The 24,302-nt window shown below is 33.4% G+C and overlaps 1 non-coding gene across 1 annotated transcript; it reads right to left on the bottom strand.

Moving 5' to 3' along the window:
- Window positions 1–18,316: 18,316 nt before the first annotated feature.
- LOC131180393 (small nucleolar RNA R71) lies at window positions 18,317–18,424 on the bottom strand. The gene has a single exon (XR_009149169.1). It is a non-coding gene; the product is annotated as a small nucleolar RNA R71 (small nucleolar RNA).
- Window positions 18,425–24,302: the final 5,878 nt, after the last annotated feature.

Raw genomic sequence — 24,302 nt, 5'->3', positions numbered from 1 at the left:
AATTAATCAATCATGATAGTATTCCTTCAAATGCCTAATTAATGATCGATGAGAATTGAAATGTCAAGAAATAAAATAAAGTGAGAGCTGGTTCCAGGATTTGACTACTCTGTTAATAAGGGAATTGGCCTAACTTTTTAATTTTATATTAAGTTGAAATCCAAAAAGAATTGGTTGTCATTTGGGCAGGGCAGAGGTCCCAAGATGAAGCTCTTATGAACATATGCTTAGCTTGTTCATAGCCGAAAGGAAAGACAAGAATTGGTGATGAGTTTCTTGAGGTTTCAATTGTCTTTATGCATGTAATCAACTAACCGCACACTCTTTCCTAATCGTTAATTTATATAAATGGTTTGTGGGTGTGATATTAATTAATGTAGCTGCCAGCACAAGTTACAAAAGTTAAGCAAAATTAAGGGGTGATGGCTTAGAGAGCCAGGCTGGAGCTTCCCACAAAATACAAATGGAAATGCATTTGAAATTGGTCTATGTCCGTTAATCACAATCATTGGATGATTGATTCAACTTTTGCTGCTGCTTGCGGGCCCTTTGCTTTAAAACCGTCTTAATTAGTCTCTATATATATAATTAATTTATGAATTCTTTTTCTAGAAGAACAGAAATAATTTTTTTTTAATATTCATATATTTTTTTTAATTATGAGATTAAGTGCACTTTGCAGCTCCTTTTCTTTTACTATATATATATATATATATATTTTAAATCTAATTCACTATAAATCTCAGTCCGTAGTAATGAAACTGATTACTAATTCACTTTACAGTCGACCGACAAATTAATTGTAAAATCAATTACTAATAACAACGGATTTCAATTGATTGTAACAATCAATTGAAATCTGCTAGCTTATAATTCTGTTATTTTTGTGTACCTTAAATTTTGGATATGTCTTCATCAATCTAAATTGTGATCCGATCCAAAAGTTTTACGCTATAACCCGATTGGGATAAAATGTGAGATCTGTGCTCTAGCCGTATGAACCAGTATAAATATTATAATATTATGTCCTTTGCGTTAGAATTGTGAGATATTCGAAAAATACATTAGGGTTAGGGTTTGAGAATCTTGAATGATTGTATCTTACTTTTTTCATCATAGTGAAATTTTTTCTCTTATCTTGCCCGTTGACATAGATCTTATGGTCGAATTATGTAAATATTATATTATTATTCTTTTTTTTATACTGTGTAATTATGCGATTACATATGTTTCTTAGATTTGTATGCTTGCAATAACATATTCCATGACTATAAATGATTTGTTCTAGAATTCAATACCCTATGTTTTGTTACTAGGGAAAGAAATATCATATGCACTTATGAGCTATCAACTAGCTGAATATATATATATATATATATATATATATATATATATATATATATATATATATATATATAATTAAAGTGTATAGTGACTATACAAAAAGACCTTTTCTAATGTGTATGGGAGCTGACATAATAGCTGATGTATATGGCATATGGTTTGCGCAGTCTATAGGCTGCAACCTGCACCTGCACACATCATTAACTTGTTATGGGTACGGTACATTGACCCAAGAACATGTAAAAACTGGTGAAATCCATCTCTAGCTCCTGTATTATATGTAGGGTTTGCAGTACTAATTAATTATCACAATGGTTTAGCAATTATATACATATAAGGGATTAGTCATCCATGAGTGGTTAATTATGGGTCTGCAGAGAGAAGAGCTGTTTTAAAAGACACAAGAGATAGCAGCGAATAGATCTGAAGCTCAGGAGTTTTGCTCAAGAGTTTTGCTTTTTTTCCTACATGAAAGGTGGTCTGAGCCTCAGGCGAAGGATAATCAAATTTCTGGATGACCAAGATCGTTGAGTAACTTCAGCAGATATACCTATAATTATATATAGTGCAATGTCGACTGATATAAAAAGCAGAAATTAAAATAAGCTGAAGAAGAAAATTTTAGCTAGAAAGAACTGAAGATGATCATGTGGAAGAGAATTATTAGATTGTGCAAGAGCTCAATGGCAGCAGACTCTATGTGGTTGTGTATATGGGGATACAGCTAATGTAATCCATTCCACATCTTCGTTACAAGAAAAAGATGAAGAGCAAGAAACTGATGAGGGGAAGTAGGGATGAGGAATATCCCATAAAGACAACTTTGAAGAATTGCATTCTCGAGTCGGAAAATTCTTGGACGCACCTTAGTGTATATACACTCAATCAATCAAATATTAATAAATTATTATTTTAAGTAGGCCTTATCATGACTTAAAATAAAATTATAATAATTTTATATAACATGACATATGCAAGTTGATTGAGTGTATACCCATATAAAATCACCGAATTGAATGATATAGCTCCACCTCAATTGGACCAATGGACTTTTTCACTCATTTTATTGTAGTGTCGCTGACAAAGACATAATAATAAGTTGGACAAGTGAAAAAGACTTTATTATTTATTTGTATTTTTAATATTTTCAAACACGTTTATAAATTTTAAAAATCTTTTAATTTAATCAAATGTGAACCACAATTAATAAATAATTTAATTTAGTTAAAAATTTCTCCAAAAGAAGAAAAATTTATATTTTTTTTCAAATTTAATTTGAAAGTTTTTTTTTTTTTTTACTTTCTTTTGGTAATATAATCGTCGAAGTTTGCAAACAATGTAAAGAAAGAATGAAATGCAAAATGCAAATGCAAGGTAGGGAAGGCCAAGTACGTGTGGCGGAGCTTGCACCGATCTTGAGAGGAACCGGCCACTGGGAACCGAAAACGACATGAGTACGGACAGCGGCAGGATGGAGAAGTTAATGGGTTGTGGGTCCTACAGACCTGCGGCTGGTGCCATTTATTTATGGAGGAAAAAGGCTATTTTCTAGTATTAATTATTTAAATAATACTTTTTCAAAAAATTATTTACCACTCTAATATGAATATAAAATTATTTATAGAAATAATATTTATTTGAAAAAACATAAATTAAAAAAGCATTTTCCATGTTTAAAAAGTAAATATAAAATTTCTAGTTGAAAGAGCACACTCAACTCAACTAAACTTTTATTCTAAAAATTTGGAGTCACTGTATGAATTCACTTTCTGTATTCTAAATGATTTTGGGTAAAATCCTCAGAAATGTATAATGCTTCTATGTCATGTTGTACTACTCTCCTTCAAGTCAACTTAGGTCTACTCCTTTTTTGCTTTCTATCATCTAACCTAATATGCTCTACTTGTCTAACTGGAGCCTTCGTATGTCTACGCTTCACATGACTAAACCACCTCAATCTCCATTCTCTCAACTTATACTCAATTGACACCATTCCTACTTTTTCTCTAATACTCTCATTACAGATTTTATCTAGTCTAGTATGGCCACTCATCCACCTTAACATTCTCATCTTTGCAACTCTTATCTTAGACGCATACGACTCCTTCAATGCCCAACACTCACTACCATATAATTGTATGGCTGTATGGTTGAAAGAGCACTATCAACGGTAATTTAAATATTCTTTTACCAGCATGTTAGAATGTGTCAGCGCTCACAAAACTATCAATCAAAATGACAGTATTAATGTATGTGAGAGTGTTTTAAAAAATGACATTTACTATGACCTTTTTTTGAGCATGCATTAGAATATGTCAAACTATAAAAAAGTGTGAAATACAAAAAATTTATTCTCCAACTATTCCAACAACACACTGCATTCAAATGCAATTTAAGTTGAATGCTACATTCTCTTCAAAATGCAAATTTTAAAAGTATAGAAAGTAGACAATAAAGTTTTTAGAGTTCCTTTTATTTTCACACTAAATTGATTTTACTAAATTTGAGCGTGTCAAAAGCAGACATGGCCTTTTTCTCATGTGTGTATTCGATTACATGTCTGCCAGTAATGCTAACATCCTAATTGTGATGTGTGAATGCACCGTTCTAACTTCCAATCTGATCGATTAACGGGAAACAAAAGATCATATTTTTCCTTTGATTCCTTAACTCCACTAGAATGTGTTTCACCAAGATCTCTACTTATATCAATTTTGAGAAATTTTAGAAAATGGGATTGGTTGCTGAAAAATTAAATGATTGCTTGTGCATAAAAGAGTAAATGTTGTGCTTGAAAGTAAAGATTGTTCATGGTTGATTTTGAAAAGTAAATCTATGAAGAAAAGGATTGCATTTGATCAAAAAAGTAAATTGTTAGTTGAGAAAATATAAATATGTGCAAAAAGTATAAATGAGCGTTTTGAGAAATTGAAAGACTGGTTTGTTAAAAATGAAATCATTTGCAAAAAATGTAAATTAATATTTGAAAATTAAAAGGGCTTATTGTTGAAATGCAGTTCTATGCAAGTAATGTAAACTAGCATTGAAACTAAAAACTGATTTGCAGAAATTGAAATATTAACAAGAAAATTGTAACTTGCATTGAATGCTAAAGAAACTGATTACGGGAATTGAAATATTGGCTAAAGAACTGTAAAATGATTGCTTGAATTGAAAATAAAAAGGTTGAAACAAAATTAATACTAACTGAAAAAATAAAGAAATTGCTAGGATGTAAAGAAAAAAAAAAGGCTAAACTAAGAGAAAATGAACTAAGGCATTGTGTTGAGAGTTATTGTTGGTGTTGGTTCTTGAAATGAAGTCTCGCACCTTTATTTATAGACAAAATTTGCTTGGTGACCAAGTTACTGCAACAGGTTTGATTAGTGGCCTAGTCACCAACACCAGGAAGTAATCTCTTTTATCAGTTTTTAACCCTCTGCATTAGCCTTTTCCACTTTGATTCAGCTGCTGCATCAAGTCTTCTGGTGAAAAACACATTCAAATACTTTGTCCACTAATTTTGCACCACTATCTCAATCAATTGCAACCATCCAACCACTTGCAACATCTTATCCACAAATGAAGACACTATCTCCATTATCTAATATTTTGAATAACCACCCATGATCTCTTTAGCTTGTCTTTAGGATAACCACCAGTTCACACTATTATCTCCTGTAATCTTGATTTTAGGAGACAAAAGATAATACTCCATTATCCGCAACTGCTTTAAATTAGATAATTCTATTGATACAATAATTATTTAATTGGTTCCAACTCCAAATTAATTATTTCACTTTGACTGCTTGTTTTTTGCCAGCCTGAGTTAAGAGTTAGACTCTATTAATTAGACAATTTAATTTAATATTTCCAACCCATTAATTAATTGAAAAAAAAAATAAAAATTAAATTGTGGTATAAATACTCCATTACTTTCATACCAGGTTTTTTTCTCTCTCTCTTCTCCATTACAAAAAAATTTCTTTTGTTCTTCGTATCAAGAATGATTAATGCATATAGGTTTTTTTTTTTTTTTTCAAAACTTGTTATGCTATATTTATTTATTTTATATCTATTTGTTTTAATAAATAAATATATAAATATTTATTTTGAAATTATTCCTTAGAATGAAAATTAAAGAATAGTTTCGAATTATTTCAGAATCTAATTAAATATTATTTTTAGTTATATTTAGTGTAATAATTAAATTATTTTCATTTATATTTAATGAATGAATTAAAATATTTTTTTAAATATTCTAATTATAAATACATTTTGTTGTACTTATATCTATAACTAATAATTTATGAAATATATTTTGCTTTCAATATATTTAGTGTAAATAAAAAATATATAACAATTTAATAAACTATAGCACATAAAATTATAATTAAAAATTTTCAAATCTTAATAGCAAAAAAGTTGCGATAGATATTAACAAAAATATCAATTTCGTTTATTCCTAATTTTTATTTTCTAAAATTTTAAAAAAAATTTACATTTTGTCTCTAAAATATCAAAAAAATTAAAATATATATAAAATATCAAAAAAATTAAAATATATATATAAAAAAAAATTATACAGCACATCAATATACTCCCAAAAGTATGTTCATTTTTTTTTTCCAATTATCACAAACTTAATGTCACGCCTTCATTTATGCCCTAGTTTTAAATGGATTAATTTTTATGAAATTGAGTTAATTGGAGTAAATTTTATTCAATTGCATTAGGAATTAATTTAATTGTTCTATAACAGGTGTTAATTGCTCAATTGGAGAGTTAATTAATGTAATTGGGCCTATTTTCCTTTAGTAAGGGGTGAGTGGGTTGAGCACATTAAGCTATTTCGACCCTAGTTATATTTTCCCTCAGCTTATTATTAATAAAACCTAAATAAACTAAACACTTCAGCCTCAATCCCATTCCCTCTGCCCGAGCCAACACCCACACTCTCAAATCCATCAAATTTTTCTTCAATCAAACAAAGGAATAGGACACCAAACCCTTACACCCTCTATAGCCGAATTCCCTCTTCCCCAATCATTGAATTAATCGATTATTGGAATTGAATTGAAGAAAACTTGTTGAAGAAAGAATCTTGAAGTGCCTAATTGAATTGAGGTAAGAGACTAATAATTTTCCTCTCTTCTTGAATACTCTTTCAATTGCATATTGAGAATTGAATTGGGGGTTTATTGTTTTGACGATTGGTGCAAAGGAAACTCTAAATCCCATTGGCTGAATTGAATTAGGATAAATTAAGGGAAGATTCAATTGATTTTCTTGTAAGTGAAATCCTCCCTTGATGATTTTAGCTATGGCCGAATGGAATTGTGTGATGATTGTATGGGGTTATGCAATTTTGAATCTTTGGAGGCAGAATTGTGGAATTTAATTTGTTGAAAATCAAGTTCAATAGGTTAGTGTATTACCCTTGGGCTTTGGCCTTTGATTTAACACAAATTGTATGTAATGTGTCCCACATCAGTTCTACAGGGAGGTCTTGGGTGTTATATATATGGGTTTGCAGACCTTCCCTTGTGAGCTAGCTTTTGAGGTGGAGTTAGGCAGGTTCATATCATTTGGTATCAGAGCTTAGGCTCTCCAAATTAGGTCACTATCCTTTTCTTCTTGTGTTTTCTTTGTATTATCTTTGTGTTTGAGTTGAGTTCTCTTTTTCTATTTTTATGCTATTTTCTTCACACTTTCCTTGCATATAATGTTTAGTAGTAAGGTCAACACCAAGAACTGCTAACCCTCATATGTGTTTGTGTCTTTTCCCCTTTGTATTTGTTTGAGTTTTTTTTTTTTTTACAATGTGGTTCCATTTCTACTGTGTGCTCTCCTTGTGAAACTCAAAATTTTTCTTGCTTATTTTCCACATTTGAAGCTTATTTGGAGTGTTTGTGTTGTTGGAAGAGAGGTCAAAGTGTTGGAAGTGTTTAAAAGTTATTGTATGTGTGTTGAAGTGCTTGAGTTTCATTGTTGTTGACTTAAACAAAAATCTGCCTATTTGAACCTTAGGATTTTGGCCAGCCAAAAAAACAAAAAGTAAAAGAAAAGAAAAGAGAAAAAAAAAAGAAGAGGAAAAAAAAAAGAAAGAAAAGAACAAAATTTGTATAGTTGGCCAAGTGTTGTAAATTTTCTAATTTTTATTGTTTTAGGGCATGGGTTGAAGTACCCTTGAGCAAACCAACCCAGAACTTGTTCAAACTTTTTAGGGCTGTTATTGACCTTATATTCAGCCTACATATCAAATTTGGTGCATAGATTCTACAATTTACTTGGTAATTAAAAGACTGTGCTCAATAGGCCATTTTTGTGTTCATTCCTAAAACTGGACAATTGGGACCCCAAACAACGTTTTTTCTTCTTTGTTTTAGTGTCATTTGAGTTTCTTAAAATTAGTTTAGCAAGATTATATCATTTGGATATACTTGCTTCATTATTTGGAGTCTTTCATCCTTTGGCTTCTAGAGTCAGTAATTAAATTTCTTTTTCACGTTTTGCTCCTTGTTGTCACCTTGAATAGCCCTTAAAACTTAATTGAGAGGCTGCCTAAAGAGTGACATTATAGTTCATATAAGAACTTTGTGATCAAGAGCTTAAGTGGAAAAAGGTAAGTGTGTGTGAGACTATAAGAGGGTAAATGTAACACCCCTCACCCGTCTACAATGTAGCCAAGCGAGATGTGCTACATTCAGTGCCGGAGCACCCTATCTTATCTTACTTTATTTTTTTAATAATTTTGAATTAGTTATATTTTAATATCAATTATTTTTCTATAGAGAAACTAGCAGAGTTTCCCCTATTTTATTACCAATTAACGTATTTTCACTATTCACCTGCTTGAAATTTTCAGTCACATTTTAAAATAAAATCTCATCATTTTATGTATCGTCTATATATTTCAATTCCGTATTCAAATCTATGTAATCTCATTCATGCTCAAATTACATAATTTTGTAATTTACATGATATATAAATTAATTATATATGAAAAAGCTAATTTATTAGTTTACATCACATTTCTATTAATTACCTGTTCATAATCTACATTACAATACAATGTCTAGCATTTTATGCAAAATACAAAATATGATCTATATGGGCCCTATCTACATGCATTGCTGAGGAGGTGACCGCCTTGAATACTTCAGACACTTCTGCAGATCAGAACTCCAAAATCTCTGTTTAGTATTCGCTGGGCTTTACCTTCAGTACCTATGCGAGGGAAACAAATCCATCACACTAAGCATTTCTGCTTAGTGGTGCAATAATATAACAAAGAAATAATATACAAAATACAAATGAAAATAAAATATGGTTCAGAAAATTTAGATCTAACTATGCTTCAATAAGGTCTAAAATTTAATATCCCCCTTTTTTTTCTTAATTTAGTCCTCTTTTGAGGTGCTTAGTTTATAAGGTTACAGTAAGAATATACAATATACTAATATTCTATTAGCATTATTCTTAACTTAATATTATTATGCAAGGTACTTTTGTAACTTTTATTTAAATTATATTTCTATTATTAATCTTTTTTGTATTATTTAATTCAATATCTTCTAGGTTATCTTAAATTATTTCATAATAATTAAAGTTCCCAGTGCATTCAATAATAGATAATTTTTTTTTTATCATCAGTCCAGTTCATTTCAATTCTTTCTAGCATTTTATTAATCGTTTTCTTGATGACTTTGAGCCTCTTTTTATTGTAATCATTCTCATTCTTTATCTTGATATTTAATCTCCTTACTTCCTTTAATAATCAATTCAATTACATTTATATTTTTCCATGTCCAAGTAACCTATACAAATTGACCGGACTGGATAAATGGGTAACCTAGCACTGGGTATCAGGTACCTCGGGCAGTCACACCATCGGTCATAATGTGTCTCCCGATGTGCAGACAGAATGGCTAATAAGCCATAAAAGCAATAAGGCATAAGGCAAGTATAACATCATAATCAGTATAGCCATACGCTATCATATCACAGAATGGTATGAAGCCATACGCAGTACTGCTATCAGAACCCTATTGCTATGCCAACCTATTCAAACCAATTACACTAGGCCTACTAAGGCATATTACAAAGTTATTTCTTGAATATTTGTACTTAACATATAAGGTTACTATTCATTTAGTCATTTAAGTCAAAATATTGACTTTCTCATATATAATAGTTACATGAGTTTTAATCACATAGATTTACCACATTTTGGTTTCCAAAAGTGTTGGCATTAGTTGCCAATCCATACTTCTAACCAATGGAGAATAATCCAAATTTCAGTTTTTGGGTGCTAGAGTTCACTGTTCCATTAGGCTATTCTACAATAAGAATTTGGCCAAGTGTTCTTAATCAAAGTTCTTCTTTATTGTGTCTAGTTACATTTCACTTTTTGAATTACCCTATTTGAAGTTTTCTAGCTCAAGATATCCTACTTTAAGCAAAACTGGCGGGATTGGTATCTACCCAGAAATTCTGGGCAGAATACCATTCTGCTAGATTTGGTAGTTTAATTTTGGCCAATAATTCAATTTGGTTAAGTCCAGAATTAGAGTTTGTGTTAAACATAAACGTTGTTCTAAATTGCCTCAGCTTTTCATTGATATAAATTTTAGGTCAATTGGACCTTCCTACACTGAGTTATGACCAAATGAATGAACACTATTCATTTGGTCATTTTTCCCAGGCAGAATTAGTGCTACTCGGATTTGGTTAATTTTTAGGGCATCCTAAGTTTGTTTTCTGGATAGGTTTCCTTCATTAAAGTTGTGCCATTATGTATCTAATTTCATGTCCAATTGCCCTTGTACCAATTGAACCTACATAACTCAAGTTGAAGTTGTCCAACCTTGCTAGACTCACACCCAGCCCTGCAGGTCACTCAAGGTAGCACCTCTAACCTAAATTCCCATGGCACAATTTACTTCAATTCCTAATCAAACACAACCAAATGGTCACTAATTAACCATTAAAATTTCCTTTCACCAATACATGAGCAAAATCATAAATTTGTTGCCCAAACCCTAACTTCAACAACTTCAATTCTCCATATACATGCAATCAATGAATCAAAGCATCAAATTTATGTTCAATGGCAGCCATGTACAACTATAACTCAATCTACTCAATGAAACCCTAATGTATCCTAAGGCTACCGAAATTGATGAAATTTATTCATGCAAAACTTGTGTCAATTCTCTTAATTTTACCTTCATTTCATACTCCACATGATATAGATACAAAGTTTTAAGGATGAATTAGGACTAACCTTGTTGTGTGTCAATTCAAGCTTGACAAACTCCTTTATTTTCACTTCTTTTTGCTGCCTAAGTCTTGCTCTAGTAGTGATGATAAGTTTTTGTGAAGGGAAGATGGGGTTTTGAGGTGATTTGGTAGCTGAGATGAAGCTTGGGTGAAGTTTTTAATGGTGGAAGAGAGAAATGAAGTGGGTTACGGCTGGTTTTGGGAAGAAGAAGAAGAAGGAAGATTGTTTCTTCAAATTTTTTACCCATTTTAGGCTTTTAATTATGTTTATAGATAGGTGTCACAATGTGATTGTGTGGGAGTGCTTTAGTGACATAAGCATGAGGTCAAAATTACAATTTTAATTCATTTTCTTTTCATTTCTTTTCTACTCAATTTCAATTTAATTTGTAGCAATATTTATTTATATTTTATATCATAATAATTATTTACTTAACTGGATAAGTCGGTCAAAAATTATCTCTAAAGACGAAATGACCAAAATACCCTCTATTTGGCTTATTTAGCCAAAATCGTCTGTACCGATCTAAAAATTTTTCTAAACATTTTCTTGGCATTCTAATGCCATCAAAACCTCATTGACTCTTCTCTGGAGTCCCAAAACTTATTTCATGAATTTTCTCCCGGGTTTAGGGCTCCTAGCTGCGAGGACCGCAACTTCCCACTAGATTACCCATCACTAGGGCACCGGCTCATTTAACTTGGTTGTATTTTATTTCTAAAATTTTTTCTACATTTTTCTTGTTAATATTTGAGTTAATTATGGCTCCTCACTTCAGTCTAAATATTTTTCCAGATGTTCTAGCTGTCCGGACCAACACCGGTCACTTGAATAGTAGAATGTATGAAATTACTACAGTGAGGGTGTTACAATAAAAAACCTGATACTTGAGGAAAACACTTGAGTGACATTAATTTAGAGTGAAACACGCAAGGGAGTGGTGAGGTTTTATAGCTAACTAATTTTCTTGCAAGTTTTAAAACATGGCAAATGAAGAAGTTGGACAAACTAGTGAAGAAAGAAGTGAGATAACCAAAGCTATTTATAAACAAGCAATGGAGCAAGCCATAGAAAGAATCAATATGACATTGAATACCATTCTGGATAGACTTGAAAGGGTTGAAAGGAGTCAAAGTAATGCTAGGTCGAATGAAGGTTTTAGGGGAAATGATCATGGAAGTGTTGGTGGCAATGGCAACAACAATGGAAGAAATGGAAGTGGAAGTGGCAATAACATTCAGATTGAACCTAATGGCGAGAACCAAAACCAGAACATTGGAAGTAATGAGAGAAATACAAATCCTAGACCGAATGAAGGTGGAACTAGAACTAGGGTACATGTGCCAAATTTTGGTGGTGAGTGGGATGATGTGTAACACCCTAGGCAAATTATGATGACTATGATGATGGCCGAAACTCCTATTCTTATGAAGATGACTATGGGTATAGAGGACTTAGGGGAAGAGGAGGAAGAGGAAATAGAGGAGGTAAATGGTTTAGGAGACCTATGATGGAAGGTCCAAGAAGGAGAGATGGAATGGATCGGGTGCATGGAAATGTTCATGGCATAAAAATGAAGATGCCACCATTCCAAGCCAAAGCTGATCCTGATCTATACTTGTAGTGGGAAAGGAAGGTGGAACTCATATTTGATTGCTATAACTACTCTGAAGAGAAAGGTGAAACTAGTCGTGGTGGAGTTCACAGACTATGCAATTGTTTGGTGGGACCAAATGGTGACCAAAAGGAGGAGAGATGGCTTAGGAGAGACTGATACATGGGCTGAAATGAAGAGGGTTATGAGGGGCAGATTTGTGCCTTCCCATTACTATAGGGAATTGCACCAAAGACTGCAAAACTTGGTGCAAGGAACTAAGAGTGTGGAAGAATACTTCAAGGAAATGGAGATGGCTATGATTAGAGCCAATATTCAAGAGGATAGGGAGGCTACTATGGCAAGGTTATTGAGAGGACTTAATAGAGATATAGCCTTTCAAGTGGAGTTACAGCATTATGTTGAGATTGATGACATGCTCAATATGGCTATGAAAATTGAGAGATAATTAAAAAAGGAAAGATTTGCCAAGTTTGGAGGACAAATAAGGCTAGCTACCACTTCTACACTTTGGAAGCCGAATCGGACCAAAAGTATAAGGTTGTGTCAAAGGATAAAAAGGAAGAGACTAAGTCTTTTGGAAAACCAAACACACCTAGCAAATCGCATCTATATAATAAGGATAAGGTGACTGCTTCTTCAATTGGGAGGATTAGGGACATCAAATGCTTTAGGTGTCAAGGGTATGGGCATTATGCATCACAATGTCCCAATGCCAAGGTGATGATGGTGAGGCCGAATGGTGAGATAGAGAGTGAGGATGACTATGCGATTAATGATGATGAAAATGAAAGTGAGGGAGAACTACCCTTGGAGGAGTTGGACGATATAGAACCTGCCATGAGGGGACAAGCCTTAGTGGTTAGGCGTGCTTTGAGTGCCCAAATTATGGAGGAGAATGGAGATGATGCATTGCAAAGAAACAACATCTTTCACACTAAATGCATGGTGAAGGACAGAATTTGTAGCTTGATTATAGATAGTGGAAGTTGTTGTAATGTTACAAGTACCTTGATGGTTGAAAAACTTCGCTCACCTATGATTAGGTACTTTAGGCCATTAAGTTGCAATGGTTGCATGAGTGTGGGGAAGTAAAGGTGCAATTTCAAGTTCTGGTTCCCTTAATAATTGGGAGATACAAGGATGAAGTTTTATATGATGTGGTCGCAATGCATGCTGGTCATATCATCTTGGGGAGGCCAAGGCAATTTGATAGGAATGTCATGCATGATGGGTGCAAAAATATGTACTCATTTGAGTTTGAGGGCCGAAGGGTGACATTAGCTCCTTTACTACCCCATGAGGCTTATGAAGATTAAGGTAGAATAAAAAAGGCTATGGATGAGATGTTGGAAAAGGAAGCTGTAGTGAGGAAAGAAAGAGAGGAGAAGAGAGAGAAAAGTGAGAGAGAGAAAAAGAAGAGGGAAAAGATAGAGAAAGCAAAAAGATTTCAAGCAATTGAGGGAAGTTCAAGTGCAAAAGAAAGTGAGAAAAAGAAGAGTGAAAAGCCAGTGAGCTTGCTAGCTAGAGTAAGAGATGTGAGGAGTGCTTTTTGTGACACCCCTCACCCGTCTACAGTGTAGCCGAACGAGGCATGTCACACTCGGTGCCGAAACACCCTATCTTATCTTACTTTATTATTTTAGTAATTTTGAATTCGTTTAATTTAATATCAATTATTTTTCTATGGAGAAACCAGTGGAGTTTCCCCTATTTTATTTCTATTTGGCGCATTTCATTATTAACCTGCTTGAAAATTCAACAATATTTTCATAATAAAATCTTATCCATACTAATCATAATTATCTCATTAATTCGAATATCCTCTATATAATTCAATTTCATATTCATTTCCATTCATTCTCAACTCATATATGATAATTTTCAATCATCATTAATTTACATGATATACAATTTAATTACATATGAAATAATCAATTTATAAATTTACATCACATAAATATTACTTACAAATTCTTAATTTACATTACAACATACGAATTACAACATACGAAATATTTATAATATACAAAATATATAAAGTGATATACATGGGCCCTAGCTACATGCATTGCTGAGGAGGTGACAACCTTTGACACTCTGCAGATCTGGACTCCAAAAATTCCCAGTCAATTGTCCATTAGGTTTTAGCTTCAGTACCTGCGCAAAGGAAATAATTTCATCGCACTAAGCATTGCTGCTTAGTGGTGCAATAATATAACAAGAAATAATTTATACGAATAAAAAATAATTGGAGCATATTTTCTATACTCAAGAATTTTACTGGGTTCATATGAAATTTGCCATACAGTATATTTTTCGTCATTTATATTACTCTCTAGAATCTCTTCTATCATAAGTTTACAATAATCATTTATATAATGTACAAATAAATCTAAATATTTAGTTTATGTTTATATTATTATGGAGGATGCATTTCTAATAATTACTTACGTTATGCTTATTTTGCTAGTCTTTCATTTACTCTCTTAATATTTTCTATGTGTTGTGGATCATTTCATAATAATTAAATTATTAATAGTAGTTTAATACCTTTCATATTTTTCTCATTGATTTATTTAGTTTGTAATATTTTTAACTTATTTCAATAAATTTTTTTTTCTGCCCAAGTAACCTATGACAGGCTGACTAAAATGGATAACGAGTCGTTGGCACTGGACACCGCGGTGCCTTGGGCCGTCATACCATGGGACACAGAACGTCAACAACGTATGCAGTCAGTATGGCTAAAAAGCCATGATAACACATAATCGGGCATAAAAGCCATGAGTGTGGGCATAAAGCCATGAATGCGTACATAAAGCCATCGCAGTACTGCTAAAATAATACCCTATTGGCATGCCAATCTATCCAATCTGACACACATGTCTAGGCTAGACAATGGCACATAATATCATTAAATATTAATATATTGTGTTTTATGGCTTCATTATTTTATGAAAAATTTCATAATTTATACATTCATTATAATATTCATACATTTCTTACATCATTCGTATTGATCACAATTCACAATAATAGTGTTCATGTACCATTGTACTCAAGACATTCTTCATTTCTCTCATAAAGAAAACTAATGTTCCATTCATATTTTCATGTGATTCATTTATTCATTACAATATTTATATGAATTCATAACTCATACAAGGTGTTATTATCTTATTTGTAATCGAAACATAAGTCCTAATGTAAACCTCATCCCATTTATACTCAACAATCCATCTAGGTTAATTTCATTTCATATTCAAGAGGTATCACTTATGTTTTATTAAACCTACTAGTAATGGGAATACAAATCTTAACTATATACTCACATAACTTAAATGTTCATTAAGTCATTTAGGTGAATTACTATTTTTATTCCAAGTAATCGATGAACATTTCATTGATTCTAAATTTCATACCTTAATTTCCTCTACCAATTTAGTTCATACACTTTGTGTCTTTATATTTACTATTTACATTACTATTCACTTAAATTATTGACTTTTTAATACATAATAAATTTATTGAACCTAAGTTCACCAAGATACCACATTTTGCATTCTAAAGTTATTGGTATTGGTCTAAATTTCAGATTAATTGAACTTTTCTACACTGAGTTATGACCATTTGAACAAACACTGTTTATTTAGTCATTTTCCAGGGACAACATGTTGATCACCCGGATTAGGGTAATTTTTAGGTCAACTTAGTTTAGTTTTCTTATGCATACATTTTGCATAGTCATTTAGGTCTAATTTTATAGCCATTTTATTCTATTATTAGTTATCTTTAGCTAACTTCATTAGTAAATTAGTTAGTTTTTCATAATTGTCGATTTTGGATTAATTTGTAATTTTTACTTTGTTTTGTAGGAAAAATGGTGTTTTTGAAGGACTGAAGAGAATTTTGCCATTGAGGAGTGTCTTCTACAGCCAAAGATGTCAAAAACAAGTTTTCATGCTGAAATATGCATTGACCAAATTGTGCATAACTTGCCGCATAAGCTATGCAGATCTGTATAAGGAGAAAGATCATCGTTTCAGAACCAGTGAAATGTGCATAAGGAGATCGCATAGCTTATGCACATTCTCGCCTCCCTTATGCACCTTCACGGAATTGTGCATAACCTATGCACCAAGTCATGCGCTTCGCATAAGTGACTCGTAACCAGTAAATCAGATAAGGGACTGCATAACTTATGCAGTCCACTTATGCAGTCCCATAAAGAGTTCATTAATGAGCTAGCAGAAGATTCCCTCAATCAATTCCTCCTAGAACATACTATTTTAGGGCTCCATGTCAGAAAAATGCTATATATAGTCTCATTTTCCCATTTTAGAGGGGGAGAAAAAAGGAGCAAAAGAGAAGAGGAGAAGGGAGGCAGAATTTGAGGAGTCACTTTCACCTTCCACACCATTTTCAACCAAGATTTGCAGATTTCTTTCTTTCCTTACATTTTTCTACATTTCTAGTGTTTAATTTCTTACTTCTTAGCTTAGATTAAAGCTTTATTTCCATTTAAACTCATCATATCTTATAAGCATTATGGATAGTGAGTAGTTTACTTTTGATTCTGGAGTAAGGGTTGTAATATTTGAGATATTTTGTGGATTTTAATTGGGTAATCCATATTTTGTGGTCTTAATGAGTTTTATTCATTTCTTGTATGCTTAATGACATGCTTAGTGTAGGATCCCATTGAGTAATGTTCTTAATCCATGGTTGAAGCACCGAAAGGAGAAGGCCTTGTGATAGATAATCAGGAAATTGGACTTAATTAACTTAGACCTAGAAATAGGCTAAGGATTAAGAGGATTCACAGATTAATTAAAGAACTTAATGGGTCTTAATTAACTCTAAGTCCACGAAAGTAGGATTAGTTTGATTAAGGCACTCTTTGTCTCACTCGAAAGGGAATTCAAAGGATTTAAGAATTAATCTCCTTAAAACTCATAAGTTTCATAAAATTGGACAACCAATTTAAAATCCCAAAATAGCTCGAATATGAAATCCCGAACTCCGGAATCACCTTTTTACCATTGTTAATTTCTAATCGAATTTAATCATTTGCCATTTTAAATATTGCCATATTTGAACTTGCTTATTTCAATTTGATGCAATTTTAGTTTAATTAATACATTGTTGAATAGAATATTAATTTTGCACATTTAGATTTCATACTCCATTACCCATTAATTCATTATTTTAATTTCATAAATACTTCAATTTAGTCAACTTTTATATCGAAAATTCAATCATTAACACAACTCCTTGTGGGATCGATATTTTTCTATACTACTTGTACGACCCGTGCACTTGCGGTTGGGACGCATCAAGTTTTTGGCGCCGTTGCCGGGGAGTTGTTTGTTTAAGATTGAATTCTTGATCATTTTAATTGATTATAGTTTTATTTTTGTTATCTTTTCAATTTTGTGTTTGTTTGTTCTTTTTCAGGTACTTTTAATCTTTTATGTGAAGAGCTAGAAGCTCAAGTGACACAACCTTACTGTTCAATCCTGAAATTGAGAAATTTTGTAAAGCCAACAAGAAAGAGACCAGAAAAAGGAAGGAAGCTTTGAGAGAGATTGAAATTGAAGCAGACATGGCTAATGAAAGAATTAGAATTGGTGTTGGTAATGCTGGAAATGGTCAAAACAATGAAAATGAAGCCCACGGAGAAGAAGTTGTTAATGCAAACGTGCCTAGGGGAAGTATGATGGATCATGCTTTTCCACGTTTTGATGATTTGAGAGAGAGCATAGCAAGACCAAGGATTGATGCAAATAGTTACAAGATGGATTTTGGAGTTCTTCAAATGATTCAAAATTCTCAATTTGGAGGACATCCTTCTGAAAATCCACACACACACCTGAAGAAGTTTGCTATGATTTGCGACATGCAAAAACAACCTGGAGTGTCTGATGATGCAGCAAGATTGAAGCTATTCCCATTCTCTTTGAAAGATAGAGCATTGGATTGGCTTGATTCTTTACCTCACAACTCCATTACAAATTGGGAGCAACTCACGATGCATTTCTTGCACAATATTTTCCACTGAAAACTCAAGAGTTGAGGAATCAAATGACAGCTTTCAGACCAAGAGAAGATGAAACTCTTTATGAGTCATGGATGAGATGGAAGGAATTAGAGAGATTATGCCCACATCATGCCATTCCAAAATGGATGATAAATCAGAATTTTTACACAAATGTCACTCCTGCAATTAGAGGGATTATTGATGCTCAAACAGGAGGAGAATTTATTATAAAGCATGAAGATGAAGCTTATGAGCTATTGGAGAAAATTGCAAAGAATACTCATCTTTGGAGTAGTCCAAGAGGACCAGCTCCAACTCAAAAGAGGCAAGTCTTTGGAATGTATGATCTTGACCCATTCAACATGATTAATGCAAAGTTTGATGCACTTACAAATGTCCTTGCTAAGAAGATGGAAGATTTGAGTATGTTGGTTAGTTCATCATCATCGGCTGGAAGTTCACAACAAGTGGCTTATGCAGAGGAAACAACCAGCTGTGGAGTAGATTATGGAGAACAAGCAGCATACGTTGGTAATTATGGAAATAAGCAAATGGGGAATCCTTATTCTCAAACTTACAATCCAAATTGGAGGAATCATCCCAACTTTTCATGGGGAAATCAGCAAAGTCAAGTTCCAAATCAGAATTTTCAACCACAACAGCAGAGTCAAGTTCCATATCAGCAAAATAGGCAACCACTGCCTAATTTTCAGCAGAAAAATATGAACCCTCCACCAAAACAGCAAGAACGAAATTCCACCACTGAAGCTTTATTGCAACAGATACTTGCTAACCAAAATAAGCATGATGAGGAGATGAGAGAGGTGAAAGCAAGGCTGGAACAGATGCAAACACACAATGAATCTTTGGAAAACCAGATTGCACAACAAGCATCCTCCTCAAGTGCTAAGTCTTTTGGAAAGCTTCCAAGTCAACCAGAAAATCCAAGAGAGCAGTGTCAAGCTATTACTTTAAGAAGTGGAAAAGTTATAAATGATGAGAAGAGTGAAAACAGTGAGAAGAGAGAAAATGAAAAAGGAACTTATGGGAGTGAAAAACAAGAGAGTGCAGAAAAATGTAAAGAGGAAATTGAAGAGAAGGAAGAGAAATATATACCTCCTGAACCCTACAAGCCACAGCTTCCCTATCCACCAAGATTTCACAAAGCCAAGCTTGATAGGCAATTTGGGAAGTTCTTAGAAGTTTTGAAGAAACTTTACATAAATGTGCCTTTTGTTGATGCTCTTTCACAAATGCCCTCTTATGCAAAATTCTTGAAAGAAATTCTCTCAAACAAGAGGAAACTTGAAGATGATGAAACTGTAGCTTTGACAGAAGAATGTAGTGCTATCCTCCAAAGGAAACTTCCTCCAAAGCTTAAGGATCCAGGGAGTTTTTCAATTCCATGCCACATTGGAGAGTCTTGTTCTACAAAAGCCTTATGTGATTTAGGGGCTAGTGTTAGCCTTATGCCCCTTTCCATCTATGAGAAGCTCAACATGGGAGATCTAAAGCCAACCCACATTTCTCTTCAGTTAGCTGACAAATCAATCAAGTATCCTGAAGGGATTTTGGAGAATGTGCCTCTGAAGGTTGGGAAGTTCTACATACCTGTTGACTTTGTCATCTTGGACATGGAGGAAGATTTTAATATTCCAATTATCTTGGGAAGACCCTTTCTAGCTACACCAGGAGCATTGATTGATGTTAAGGGAGAGAAATTAACTCTTAGGGTTGGTGAAGAGCAATTGGTTTTCAATATTAATAACACTATGAAAAAGCATCATTCTGAAGCTGATACTTGCTTGAGAGTTGATATCATTGATGAGCTGGTTGAAGAACACTTCAGAAAGAAATATCCAGAAGATCCACTTGAAAATTGTTTGGTTCATGGAGGAGGCATAGACTATGACAACCCTCTTGTAGCTGCATATGCTCAACACTTAGAGGGAAGTCCACCATTCACTTCTGCTCCAGTTTTTCAACTCACACAAAAGGAAAAAGTCGAATTTAAGCAACCATCATTCAAGGAAGAAGATGCACCTAAGGTAGAACTTAAGCAACTTCCTTCTCAGCTCAGGTATGAATTTCTTGGCACCAATAACACTTATCCAAAGAATTGTAAATGCAAATTTGAGTACATTAGAGGCTGATAAGTTGTTAAGAGTGTTGAGACAATTTAGGAAAGTCTTAGGATACACCATAGATGACATTAAGGGAATAAGCCCACACTTTTGTATGCATAGAATCATTTTGGAAGAAAATTGTAAGCCATCTATTGAACATCAGAGGAGGTTGAACCCAAATATGAAAGAAGTTGTTAAAAAGGAAATTTTGAAGTTGCTTGATGCAGGGATCATTTACCCTATTTCAGATAGTACTTGGGTGAGCCCAGTACATGTTGTCCCAAAAAAGGGTGGAATGACAGTTGTCAAAAATGAAAATAATGAATTAATTCCCACCAGAACAGTGACTAGTTGGCGAATGTGCATAGATTACAGAAAATTAAATGTTGCCACTAGAAAAGATCATTTTCCACTTCTCTTCATTGATCAGATGTTGGAAAGACTAGCTAGGCATTCTTACTTTTGCTATTTAGATGGATATTCAGGTTTTTTTCAAATCCCTATCCATCCAAATGATCAAGAAAAAACCACTTTTACTTGTCCATATGGAACCTTTGCTTATAGAAGGATGCCATTTGGGTTATGTAATGCACTAACCACTTTTCAAAGGTGCATGATGGCAATCTTCTCAGATTTCATTGAAGACATAATGGAGGTTTTTATGGACGATTTCTCTGTTTATGGATCTTCATTTGATATATGCTTAGCTAACCTTTCTAAAATTTTGCAGCGATGTGCAGATACTGACCTTGTGTTAAACTGGGAAAAGTGTCATTTCATGGTTCAGGAAGAGATAGTGCTTGGACATTTGGTGTCTAATAGAGGAATAGAGGTTGATAAAGCCAAAGTTGAAGTGATAGAGAAGATGGCTCCTCCTACCAATGTCAAGGGAATTCAAAGTTTCCTAGGACACGCCGGGTTCTACAGACGCTTTATTAAGGATTTTTCTAAAATAGCTAAACCTTTGTCTAATTTGTTAAGTAATGATACACCATTTGTATTTGACCAAGAATGTTTGGATGCCTTTTGCAGGTTGAAGCAAGCTCTTATCACTACACCAATCATGCAACCACCTGATTGGAGCCTACCTTTTGAAATTATGTGTGATGCTAGCAACTATGCAATTGGGGCTGTTCTTGGTCAAAGAAAGGACAAAAAGGCTTATGCTATTTATTATGCTAGTAGAACACTGGATGAGGCTCAAACAAATTATGCAACAACTGAAAAGGAATTTTTGGCAATTGTCTTTGCATTGGAAAAGTTCAGACCTTACATTATTGACTCAAAGGTGGTTATATTTTCAGATCATGCAGCCATCAGGTATTTGCTCCGTAAAAAGGAGGCCAAACCTAGGCTCATTAGGTGGATTCTGATGCTACAAGAGTTTGATTTAGAGATTAGAGATAAGAAGGAGCCAAAATGTAGTTTCTGATAATCTTAGCAGGTTGAAATTGGATGGTGAAGAATTGGATGAAATCCCTATTGATGAGTTTTTCTTGGATGAACAACTTTTCTCTCTTGTTGCTAAACTACATTGGTATGCAGACTTTGTGAATTATCTATCTTGTGGAGTTTTACCTCTAGGAATGACATGGCAACAAAAGAAAAAGTTTTTGCATGAGGTAAAGTTTTATAGATGGGATGATCCTTTACTCTTTAGGAGATGTTGTGATGGTCTAATTAGAAGATGTATTCCTGAAGAGGAGGTACAGAGTATTTTGCATCATTGCCATGCTTCTGATTATGGAGGTCATTTTGGCATCTCTAAGACAGCTAGTAAAATTTTGCAAGCTGGTTTCTTTTGGCCAAATCTTTTAAGGATGTGAGGAAATTTGTGTTGGATTGTGATAAATGTCAAAGGAGTGGAAATTTGTCAAAAGAGATCAAATGCCCTAAATAATATTCTTGAAGTGGAATTATTTGATGTTTGGGGAATAGATTTTATGGGGCCATTCCTCCTTCATATGGTAATAGATACATCTTAGTTGGGGTGGACTATGTGTCAAAGTGGGTGGAAGCTATTGCAACTCCAACTAATGATGCTAGAGTTGTAGTGAAATTTTTGAAGAAATTTGTCTTGAGCAGATTTGGAGCTCTTAGGGCTATAATTAGTGATGTGGTTTACCATTTTTTTAATAAGCAATTTGAGAGCTTAATGAGTAAGTATGGTGTAGTGCACAAGATAGCTACCCCATACCATCCTCAAACTTCGTGACAAGTTGAAATTTCTAACAGAGCTCAAGCATATTTTGGAGAAAGCAGTGAACAATTATCGGAAAGATTGGTCTATCAAACTAGATGATGATTTATGGGCATATATGACTGCCTACAATACCCCTATAGGAACTACTCCCTTTAGGTTGGTGTATGGTAAGTCTTGTCATTTACCTGTGGAGCTAGAACATAGAGCATATTGGGCCATTCAGACCTTGAATTTTGATCTTAAGCAAGTGGTGAAAAAGGTTGTTACAACTTAATGAGCTTGAGGAATTGAGGATGGATGCTTATGAAAGTGCCCGTATTTACAAAGAAAGAACTAAAGTTTGGCATGATAAGCATCTGAGGAAAAGGAATTCAAAGAAGGTGATTTAGTTTTGTTGTTTAACTCAAGATTGAAATTGTTCCTGAAAACTCAAGTCAAGGTGGACTGGTCCATATAGAATTTCTAAGGTTTTCCTTATGGAGCAATTGAAATTTGGAGTGAAAATCTTGTAATATTAAGGACAATGGGCATAGATTGAAACATAACATAACTGGATACCAAATAATAGAATCAAGCTTATACAAGCTCTCCAATCCATCAACTCTATTCAGTGAAATTCATAAAGAGTCCAGCTAAGGACTATAAAATAGCCCTCTTGGGAGGCATCCCAAGTCCTTTTATTTTGCTTTTGCTAATTTACTTTCATTTTCATTGATTTTGTTTTATCTTAAATCTCCCCAAATTCAATTTTTGACATTGTTAAATCTTGTCCCTTGTAGATGTAATTCAATGAAGAAAGGCTGGTGAACTGTTGGGGAAGTAATTCTTAACTTGAAAAATTTTGTCCTTCAAAAGAACTGATAAGTTTTTGCTGCATAATCTATGCAGGAGCTGCAATCTAGTTCATGCAGAGGAAAAAATGAAATCCGCAGCAAATGGCTTGTATTTTTGATGAGGTTGGATGTATATCAATGGAGGAAGGTTGGTGAACTGCTGAAGTTGCTATCTGGTTTATGCAGAGCAGAAAAATAAAATCTGCAGCAGATCACTTAAGTTCTTGGTAAGGTTGGGTGTGTATTTTTTTACTTGTGCTTATAATGTTAATATGGTGGTAAGTGAGTCATTTTTGCAGTTTTGAGCTTCTTTGGGTTATAGGATACAAGGTAGAAATGCTGCATTTTCTTGGCAAATCTTGGAGAGTTCATTTCTCATTTGTGGTTAGATGCAACTTTATGCAGATTTTTATGGAGTTTTATGTGCTGAATGTTGATTTGCAGAATTTGAGTCAAAATGGCATAGCTCTCAAAGGTCTTTTATGTAGGATCAATGTCTACATGCCTGTGTGATGCATTTTTTATGAACTTTGTATATATTGATGTGTTTTTGGTGAAAAATTCTCATGGTTTATGCTTCATGGAATTATATTTCCTCATTCTAGGGTATTTTTCACACTTGCAATCCATGTTCTATTGCATTCTTGATCTTGTTAAATTGTGCATAAGCAACTGCATAGCTTATGCAATCCTGCATAACCACAATTCTTGCCATTTTTCACCTTTATTGCAAGTGCATAAGGAGAGTGCATAGCTTATGCAACTCTGCATAGCCTAATTTTGTCAAATTTCACATCTCCAGAAACTTGCATAAGCAGAGTGCATGACCTATGCACATTTGCATAACCTCAA

The sequence above is a fragment of the Hevea brasiliensis genome, chromosome 5 (genome assembly GCF_030052815.1).
Source record: "Hevea brasiliensis isolate MT/VB/25A 57/8 chromosome 5, ASM3005281v1, whole genome shotgun sequence".
In the NCBI taxonomy this organism is placed as follows: domain Eukaryota; kingdom Viridiplantae; phylum Streptophyta; class Magnoliopsida; order Malpighiales; family Euphorbiaceae; genus Hevea; species Hevea brasiliensis.
This window is presented reverse-complemented; position numbering and strand designations above follow the sequence as displayed.